The following is a 10428-nucleotide window of genomic DNA, read 5'->3' as shown; positions in this document are numbered from 1 at the left end:
TGTGTGTGTGTGTGTGTGTGTGTGTGTGTGTGTGTGTGTGTGTGTGTGTGTGCGTGCGTGCTTGAGGAATGGACTGTGATGTGATGACAGGTTAGACCCCTTTCACCTGTTTCCCCCCCACCCTCCACCTCCCAGCAGTTCCAGCTCCCGTGACCTCCGCTATCTTCTTCAAGGCCTCCAGGGGTCAGAGGTCAGCCCAGACATGGGGCATGCTGGGTAAGATATGTTCGCGGACCGTTCACTTATATTACAACTGGAAGTTGTGACAGTGATAGACGTCTGGCTCTTTACCTCAGAAAGGGAATGCATGGTTTGTTTGGTTGTTTTTATCTGCTTTTTCACTACTTCTTTCTTCCATCTTCTTACTATTTTCTGAATTCTCCCTGCAGGTTCAAATACCCACTGGGCACAAACTGGTTGAATCAACGTGGTTTCAAAGTAATTTATTAACATATTGTGACGTGGAATCAACGTGGAAAATAGTTTGGATTCCAAAAAAAAAATCATCAACGTAAACTATTGTTTTGAGGGTGAAATTTCAACCACAGGATTATGTCATCATGGTAACCTTAATGTCAACATAGACAAACATTGTAGAAATTATGTTGAATTAGAACCTTTAAAACAACGTAAGCTCTTTAACGTTATATATCAGAAAAAAAACTATAGGCTGAGTAGCACCTCCTACTGGACAATGTATCTATCTACAGCTGCCATTTGGTCTCCCATCCAGGGTTTTAACCAGTCCTGCTTAGCTAGGCTATTCATCCCTGACTATTATACAGTGCTAATGTGAGAATGATTGTTGAGCGATCTCCACTTATCCAACGAAATAGATTCACTGTTGCTATCGAAGTCATTCCAAAGGGTAGGTTTAACAGAGCAAACGAAATGTGCTTGATGAAAGCAAATTAATGCTCTGGTTGATTTCAAATGTATTTTCTATTTTGTGATATTGAATTGTGTCAACATTTGAAGGAGATGTATCTCCTGCTTGGGTAGTTCCTTCTGCCACTGATTTTAGTCTGGCTTTCACTTCAGTTTGTCTACAAAGTAATAATTGATATGCTGCATTCACGTCTCCATCTCAACCAAAAGTTACAATTTCCGTACCTTACTGTGATAGCTTTTTGAAACGGTCAAAAATACATCAAAATAGCTTCTTAGCAAAGAACAATTTCTCAAGCAATAGCTGTGCTCGGACTGTCTGGGAGTTGGGAGGGGGGAACTGAAAATGAGCTGTTATTGGCAGAGGGGTTTGGAACTGTCTTATTGGTCTGTTAACTAAGTTTCAAGTTTTAAGATTTAATGCCAAGTGCAGTGAAATGCCTTTCTCGCTCCAAACCCAACAAAGCAGGAATCAATATCAATGTAGCACTAAAATAACATGAGGACAAAAACACAGGAGAAATCGAAATACGAAATGAGAACAAGAGAAAGTAAGAAGCTATATACCAGGTCAGTTCCAATACCATATTTACAATGTGCAGGGATACTGGAGTGATGGAGGTAGATATGTATAGGGGTAAGGTGACAGGGATACTGGAGTGATGGAGGTAGATATGTATAGGGGTAAGGTGACTAGGCATCAGGATATATGATAAAAAGAGTAGCAGCAGCATAAATTCTGATTGTGTGTGTGTGTGTGTGTGTGTGTGTGTGTGTGTGTGTGTGTGTGTGTGTGTGTGTGTGTGTGTGTGTGTGTGTGTGTGTGTGTGTGTGTGTGTGTGTGTGTGTGTGTGTGTGTGCGTGCGTGCGTGCGTGTGCGTGCGTGCGTGAGTAGAGTCAGTATAAATGTGTGTGCATGTTATGTGTACAGTAAATAGCCTAATGTAACATTCAACCTTAAAATTAGTAACACATCCATGGCCACATTTTGAGGTCACTGTAACTATAAATGTCTTCTTATGTAGTCATAGAAAGCGTGGATGTTCAAGATCAAGACCTTCACAAATACTGTAATCATCCGTGCAGAATCACGAACAGCATTGATCACTTGCACCATGTACTTATAATGTATTCTCAACTGCAATCCAGGTCATTTGGTTCTGCTATTTGATGAAGTACAGTGATAACACATTAATCTGTTGTACAAATAAACAAAATGTCTGAATATTTTTTCCATTGGAATTTGGTTGTGCTTTTAGATGGTAGAAAGCATAGTGATAACACATAGAAAATTCAACTAACTTTTGGCTGTTTTTTTTTTAAATCATTCAAATACTTTACCTGTTCTTGATTGAACTTGCTTGGCACTGGAACTAATATAATAGTCCAAAAGACTACAGATTTTGCATACCATTTGAACCCAGGTCAGATACTCCCATGGGATCCAATGCTTGTGGGGATCCAACCTTCGTGGTGATCCAACCCCCGTGGGGATCCAACCCTCGTGGGGATCCAACCCCCGTGGGGATCCAACCCCCGTGGGGATCCAACCCACGTGGGGATCCAACCCTCGTGGGGATCCAACCCCCGTGGGGATCCAACCCTCGTGGGGATCCAACCCTCGTGGGGATCCAACCCTCGCGTTTACTCACTACTCACTAATGTAAATGAAGTCACGGTTAACACTTAAACATTTTCGGCTTCCCTGACACTGTTATGTCTTTACGGTCTGGGCCAGCTAGAAACAAACACTAACTGCTCACTCACACTCACACACACACACACACACTCACACACACACACACACACACACACACATACACAGAAACACACACACACACACACACACACACACACACACACACACACACACACACACACACACACACACATACACACACACAGAAACACACACACACACACACACACACACACACCTAGACAGTTAGACCCATCCATCAGTTTTAAAAATACCCCCAATAGCGTAAAGATGGGCCCTCAGAGAGACAAATGATCAATTACATGGAAGGAGTGGGACTCTGGTCTCCTGTGGCTTCATTTGCTTGAGGCAAGAACCTCTTTATCACAATGACCAATCAGTCACCTCCAAGGAAGGGAGGACAGACATGAAACTGTTACAAGAGTAAAACATCAGTCGTCGTACTATTCGAAATAAAAGTGATAAAAACATATTGTTCGTTGCTTGTTTTGACTGTCACTGTGGTTGTTCACATGTTGTTGTTGTGTCTTTAACCCTAGTGGGTTAAAAGGGAGTGTGTAAGGGTTCAGAGGGGTCAGTGACCTTGTGGCGAGGTCTGAAAACAGGGAGGCAGACAGGGCGCGACCTCTAAACCCTGCCTTGTGCCTTGTCAAACGATACCTCCTGTGGGCTGTAATTACAACACTGACCGGCATCTATTTTAAGATGCAGCACATCAACCGGTCTACTCAGATGGATATAAATAGCAGACCAAAAAAAATATGCTAATTCTGACAAAGATTAAAATACCTTAAAGTAGCTATAAAGAAAATAGACACACATTTTGCGCTAGAACAGGGTAGCAAAAATAACCTCCAACCAAAACGGCATCCATGCACACACACATACACAGCCCCTCATCCCGACTCCAATTCGCCATTTTTGGCCGACCTCAACCATGGGCCCTGTTATTGATGGCTGTGTGTATCTGCTTTCTAAGCTAGACCATTAGAAAACAAGGCCATTAAGACAATGATGTTGTTCCTGGAACATCTAATAAAAGTGGCCATTTAGTTGCTCTGATCAAGTCCGCTGGGCTGAACCAGGACAAGGTAATACATTTGAGTCTCTGTTCTGTTCTGGAGAGACTTCTCTGATATTCTGCCAGCTGCTCCTAAACACTGTTTACTCCCTTAAAAGCCCTCATCCAAGTCTGTCTGACATGCTGCTGCTTAAAGCTCTTTCAATTCCTTCTCTCATACTGTGATCTCGTTCTTATTCTCTCTCCGTCTCGCTCTCCGTCTCTCTGTCTCTCTCCCTCTCTCTCTCTCTCTGTCTCCCCCTCCCTCTCCTTCTCAATTCAATTTCAATTTGGCATGGGAAACGTAAGCGAACTAGATAATAAACAAAAGTGAAATAAACAATACAAATGAACAGTAAACATTACACTCACAAAAGTTCAAAAAGAATAAAGACATCAAATTATGTGCAAATAGTTAAAGTACAAAAGGGAAAATAAATAAACATAAATATGGGTTGTATTTACTGGTTGCCCTTTTCTTGTGGCAACAGGTCACAAATCTTGCTGCTGTGATGGCACACTGTGGTATTTCACCCAGTAGATATGGGAGTTTATCAAAATTGGGTTTGTTTTCGAATTCTTTGTCTATCTGTGTAATCTGAGGGAAATCTCTCTCTCTCCCTCTCTCTCTCTCACGCTCTCTCTTTCCACTAGCATACTTCCCCTCTTTTCTGTACTTGAACCAAGAATGTTAAACATCCCCCCCCCTGACTAGACCGACCACAGTGTTTGTGGTCGATATGAAAAGTTAAGTGATGTTTAATGTGTTGGAGGGGATCAGTTGAAGTAGTGTGTGGTATGTCTAGGGACACATCAGATGGACACTAAGCCCAGCCAAGATTTTCTTAACAGTTTCTTTGGAAAGCCAAAGAGCATGAATCCCCATGGCAATGTTTTACAAAGCTGTGTAGCAGTTTAACTAACTACAGCTTTTGACCAGAACACTGGTCACACGTAGTGCACTGTATAGGGAATAGGGTGCCATTTCGGATGCAGCCGACGTTACTGAGGTCACAGTTGAGTTGTAGGCTACATAGGAACCGACCGTGTCAACTTGCTAATAGGGTCGCTGCTTGGCCATTCATGCTACATAGGTACCATGTCAACTTGCTAATAGGGTCGAGCTACTCTGCCATTCACTCAAGTACACTCAATTAGCTGTGGTTATGGTCATTGTGTCCCAGGGTTAATGCCCCATGAACAAAGACCTCTAACAGACCATTGGGCTGCTTCCCCCTGGCCATAAAGACTTTCTCTCTCTCTCTCTTTCTGTGGTAATCTGGTTTAAGAGTAACTAATGATAAGTTAATTGGTTCAGCAAACTCAGTCAGAACCCTCCCCCGAGGCAGTGAGAACACAAAAAGGACTGCAACGGGACAAGTACTGTACTCACTGCACATGTCGTCCAGCGAGCTGAGGACCCAGAAACTGCATTACCTAAAATCACATGCAAACATGATGGGAGATAAGGTTAAGAGCTACAGCGGAGGGAGGGAGGGAGGGAGAAGGACTTTTTAGGAGACCCAGAGGAGAGGACAGCAGAGAGATGGAGAGATAGTGAAGAGAATGTCTCAAGAGTCAAAGGTCAGAAAGCGATAGGACAGATAGCATCAGAGAAATCTCATTATTGTTCAGCATGATTGTTGTTCAGGCACCTGTTGTGTTCCGTCACCTGGTGAACACACACACACACACACACACACACACACACACACACACACACACACACACACACACACACACACACACACACACACACACACACACACACACACACACACACACACACACACACACACACACACGTTGCCATCGCAACTGGGGAGGCACAAGCCAAGCAGCTGAGGATGTGGATGATGGATTAAAGCCCTGCGGTTGGCAGGTGTGTGTGTGTGTGTGTGTGTGTGTGTGTGTGTGTGTGTGTGTGTGTGTGTGTGTGTGTGTGTGTGTGTGTGTGTGTGTGTGTGTGTGTGTGTGTGTGTGTGTGTGTGTGTGTGTGTGTGCACATGATGGGGAAGCTGTTGCTGCTATGAGGCTTAAATGGCTCCATGACCTGTAGCACTTCCACTGGTTTAACAGAGAGACAGAGACAGAGACAGAAAGCCTGAGGGTTAACACTGTAGTCCAGCTGACTATAAAGCTCAGCACTCACACACCTTAGGTCCGAGTGAATAACAATGATAGTGTTGATCTAAAAATGCATTCTACAACAACCTTTGGCATTATTCTGATTTTATTATAATGCATATCAAATACAACACTATTTTCAGAGAACAAATTCATACTATCTTCTTTAAATAATCAATAATAAAAAATAAATGCTTCAATGCAGAGTTATACAGTGCCTTGCAAAAGTATTCATCCCCTTGGCATTTTTCCTATTTTGTTGCATTACAACCTGTAATTTAAATAGATTTTTATTTGGATTTCATGTAATGGACATACACAAAATAGTCCAAATTGGTGAAGTGAAATTAAATAAATAACTTGTTTGAAAACATTCTGCCAAAAAAATATGGAAAAGTGGTGCGTGCATATGTATTCACCCCCTTTGCTATGAAGCCCCTAAATAAGATCTGATGGAACCAATTACCTTCAGAAGTCACATAATTAGTTAAATAAAGTCCACCTGTGTGCAATCTAAGTGTCACATGATCTGTCACATGATCTCAGTATATATACACCTCTTCTGAAAGGCCCCAGAGTCTGCAACACCACTAAGCAAGGGGCACCACCAAGCAAACGGCACCATGAAGACCAAGGAGCTCTCCAAACAGGTCAGGGACAAAGTTGTGGAGAAGTACAGATCAGGGTTGAGTTATAAAAAAATATATGAAACTTTGAACATCCCACAGAGCACCATTAAATCCATTACTAAAAAATTGAAATAATATGGCACAATAACAAACCTTCCAAGAGAGGGCCGCCCACCAACACCCATGGACCAGGCTTGGAGGGTATTAATCAGAGAGGCAACAAAGAGACCAAAGATAACCCTGAAGGAGCTGCAAAGCTCCACAGCAGAGATTGGAGTATCTGTCCATAGGACCACTTTAAGCCGTACACTCCACAGAGCTGGGCTTTATGGAAGAGTGGACAGAAGAGTGGACAGAAGAGACCAAAAATAAGCAACCACGTTTGGTGTTTGCCAAAAGGCATGTGGGAGACTCCCCAAACATATGGAAGAAGGTACTCTGGTCAGATGAGACTAAAATTTAACTTTTTGTTCATCAAGGAAAATGCTTTGTCTGGCGCAAACCCAACACCTCTCATCACCCCGAGAAGACCATCCTCACAGTGAAGCATGGTGGTGACAGCATCAGCGTCATGTTTTTCATTGGCTGGGACTGGGAAAATTGTCAAAACTGAAGGAATGATGGATGGCGCTAAATACAGGGAAATTCTTGAGGGAAACCTGTTTCAGTCTTCTAGAGATTTGAGATTTGGACGGAGGTTCACCTTCCAGCAGGATAATGACCCTAAGCATACTGCTAAAGCAACACTTGAGTGGTTTATGTAGAAACATTTAAATGTCTTGGAATGGCCTAGTCAAAGCCCAGACCTCAATCCAATTGAGAATCTGTGGTATGACTTAAAGATTGCTCTACACCAGCAGAACCCATCCAACTTGAAGGAGCTGGAGCAGTTTTGCCTTGAAGAATGGGCAAAAATCCCAGTGGCTAGATGTGCCAAGCTTATAGAGACATAACCCAAGAGACTTGCAGCTGTAATTGCTGAAAAAAGGTGGACCTACAAAGTATTGACTTTGTGGGGTAATAGTTATGCACGCTCAAGTATTCTGTTTTTTGTCTTATTTCTTGTTTGTTTCACAATAAAAAATATTTTGCATCTTCAAAGTGGTAGGCATGTTGTGTAAATCAAATGATACAAACCCACAAAAAATCTATTTTAATTCCAGGTTGTAAGGGGGGAAAAAAATGTAATGCCAAGGGAGTAAATACTTTCGCAAGCCACTGTAGAAGTTGCTTAGTCACATATACCCAGAATTCCAAACACTGTTGCCATTTTAGTCCGAGCCTCAGAGCAGAGATTTCCTGGATCTGAGGCTATAATGACCACTCAAATCTACTTTGGAGGTCGAATCAGAACAGTTGACTTTTTTGGTTCATGAGCCCATAATAGAAAATACAATTTTATTGGTCACATACACAGATGTTATTGCGGGTTTAGCGAAATGCTTGTGTTCCTAGCTCAGATACAGATACAGACGCTGTGTAACACCAGACAGTGACCAGAAAAGTACTGTACATTTACAGTAACAACGTGGCAAAGAGAAAACCTTTTTCCATTAGTAGCAGTGTTTGTCTTTTCATCACAATGACGTAGTGAAGTTTACAAGTGGAAAAAGTGAGCTCTCCTGTCCTATCAATGCTTATCTGCTCAGTTGTTGCAGACCTATTTTTTCCAACAATAACACCCAAATAGTTGAATCTAAAAGTAGCACTTTGACTTTTAGGGAGAATGAAAGCAGAGAGTAAGTTCTCTCCCTTTGCTCATTGTCTTTATCTCTCCTTATCAGTTTGTTTTCTTCTTGTGTGTAATCATTCGCGTTCATGTGTGGATGTGCGATGACGTGATCGTACTTCCACCAAACAGTGTTGTCATCATGAGCCTCCCTAGCAGAACTTGGCTAGGCGAAGTGAACGTCCGCGCTAGCATGCTCCCGTAAAACACCTTTGCTTCAAAAACAAGACAAAAGCGGCAATATTACTGTTTGTCCCTCTTGAGACACTGTAGCAACAAGTACACTTCCTCGAAATAGATCTAAGATAACTCCAGAAATATGTCATGATTTTTTTACATTTTTGCCGAGGAAGACTTGGTTGCGCAATTTGACATGTTTTGTACAATATTTCTCAAGTGAAAAAATGTGCATGAAAACTAGCTGTCTGTCATTGAATGACAACAAACACTTAATTGAAAAATCCCTACTGTTGACCAATCACCGACGAAGGGGCCTACGCCTTGAAAAGCCTCCAGAAAAAAAAACTGTGTGCCGAAACAAAACAAACGCACGCGCTCACACACGCACGCGCTCACACGCACGCACGCGCTCACACACACACACACACACACACACACACACACACACACACACACACACACACTGTCCCTCCAAAAATAACTGTAGGGGTGACTGATGGTATTGGTATCTACTATGTGGTGGGAAACAGCTGGCTCTCTGAGGTTTCATCAACCAATAAACCTGGTTTCCTCAAGACAAAATATGTCTTTCTCAACCAGCTCAGCACAGTACTGCCCTGACTGACTGGATGCCTGACTGGAGAACCGGCCCAGGCTATTCCTATGATAAATCACCAGCGTTAACCTAGTCAACATTCCCAACAACTCAAACTCCTCCATGTCATGACAAACTCCCTGTAAACGTTGTAAAGGTGAACGCAACTCCATAATGGAGACATGGTACGTCTATCCGGAGTGTTACGTTAGGAAAATGGGAAACACCACCACCCACACCCACACAACCCATAAGTCATAAAGAAACAGGTCGTTTTAAGGTCCTTTTTTTCCTTTCCCCCAGAGCACCCCACTGTGTAAGTGTGTTATCCAGGTTCAGAAAGACAGTGTGTGTGTGTGTGTGTGTGTGTGTGTGTGTGTGTGTGTGTGTGTGTGTGTGTGTGTGTGTGTGTGTGTGTGTGTGTGTGTGTGTGTGTGTGTGTGTGTGTGTGTGTGTGTGTGTGTGCCTGCCTGCATACATGCATGTGTGCATGTGTGTGAATGTGTGTGTGTTCACCAGCCACACTCAGAGAGGATGGATTAGTGCTGTGAGGCGGCGGGCTGCAGCTGATGTCAAGGCCGCTTACCACCTCCCCCTGAAAGTGCTCTCCTGATGAAATGTCTGACATATATATGAGGTGGAATGCACCCATATAATTTGCTCTAAAAATCACCCTTTTCCCGAGGACTGGAAACAATGAAAAACAGCAAGATGTGAGACACTTCCAGAGAGAGAAGGAGAGAAGGAAGGAGAGAAGGGGGGAGGGAAGATAGAAAGAAAGGAAAACATGAGAGAAAGGAAGGGTAAAAGTTGTTTTTAGTGCTATTAAAAAAAAATATATATATATATATATCCGTAAAAGAGTAGGGAGAGGTATAACATGAAAGATCAACTTGAATATTTAACACATATCAAATAAATGTAGGATCTTTCTAGACTCTTCGAAAAAAAGGTGCTATCTAGAACCTAAAATGGTTCTTTGGCTGTCCCCATTGGAGAAACCTTTGAAGAACCCTTTTGGGTTCCATGTAGAACCCTTTCCACAGATGGTTCTACATGGAACCCAAAAGGTTCTACCTGGAACCGTAAAGGGTTCTACCTGGAACCCAAAAGGGTTCTCCAATGGGGACAGCCAAAGAACCCTTCTGGAACTGTACACATATAAGGCAGAATGTCAGATCTGCTTCATCAGACTAAAACTATTCATATTAGTCACGTGGAAACATTTTCTAACTAATAGATACATAAATAACTATGATGACATCACTCAGATAAACTTCTCTCATGTCGATTGCTTCATCAAGGTTCTATGCAAAAACAAACCCAGTCTGAAAGAGTCCACCAGTCCAACGAGAGTGACATCATACTCTAGGCATGACACATATTAATGTTAGAACTGTAGAACTGATCATAATGAGTCGTCTCCAGTTGATATGCTCAATCACAAAGGAGTGAACTATGTCATAAACTGGCTAATAATGAAATCATTTAAAATCCCAG

Source organism: Salmo salar, chromosome 04, assembly GCF_965601325.2.
Source record: "Salmo salar chromosome 04, fSalSal1, whole genome shotgun sequence".
In the NCBI taxonomy this organism is placed as follows: Eukaryota; Metazoa; Chordata; class Actinopteri; order Salmoniformes; family Salmonidae; genus Salmo; species Salmo salar.
Note: the sequence above shows the minus strand (reverse complement) of the source record.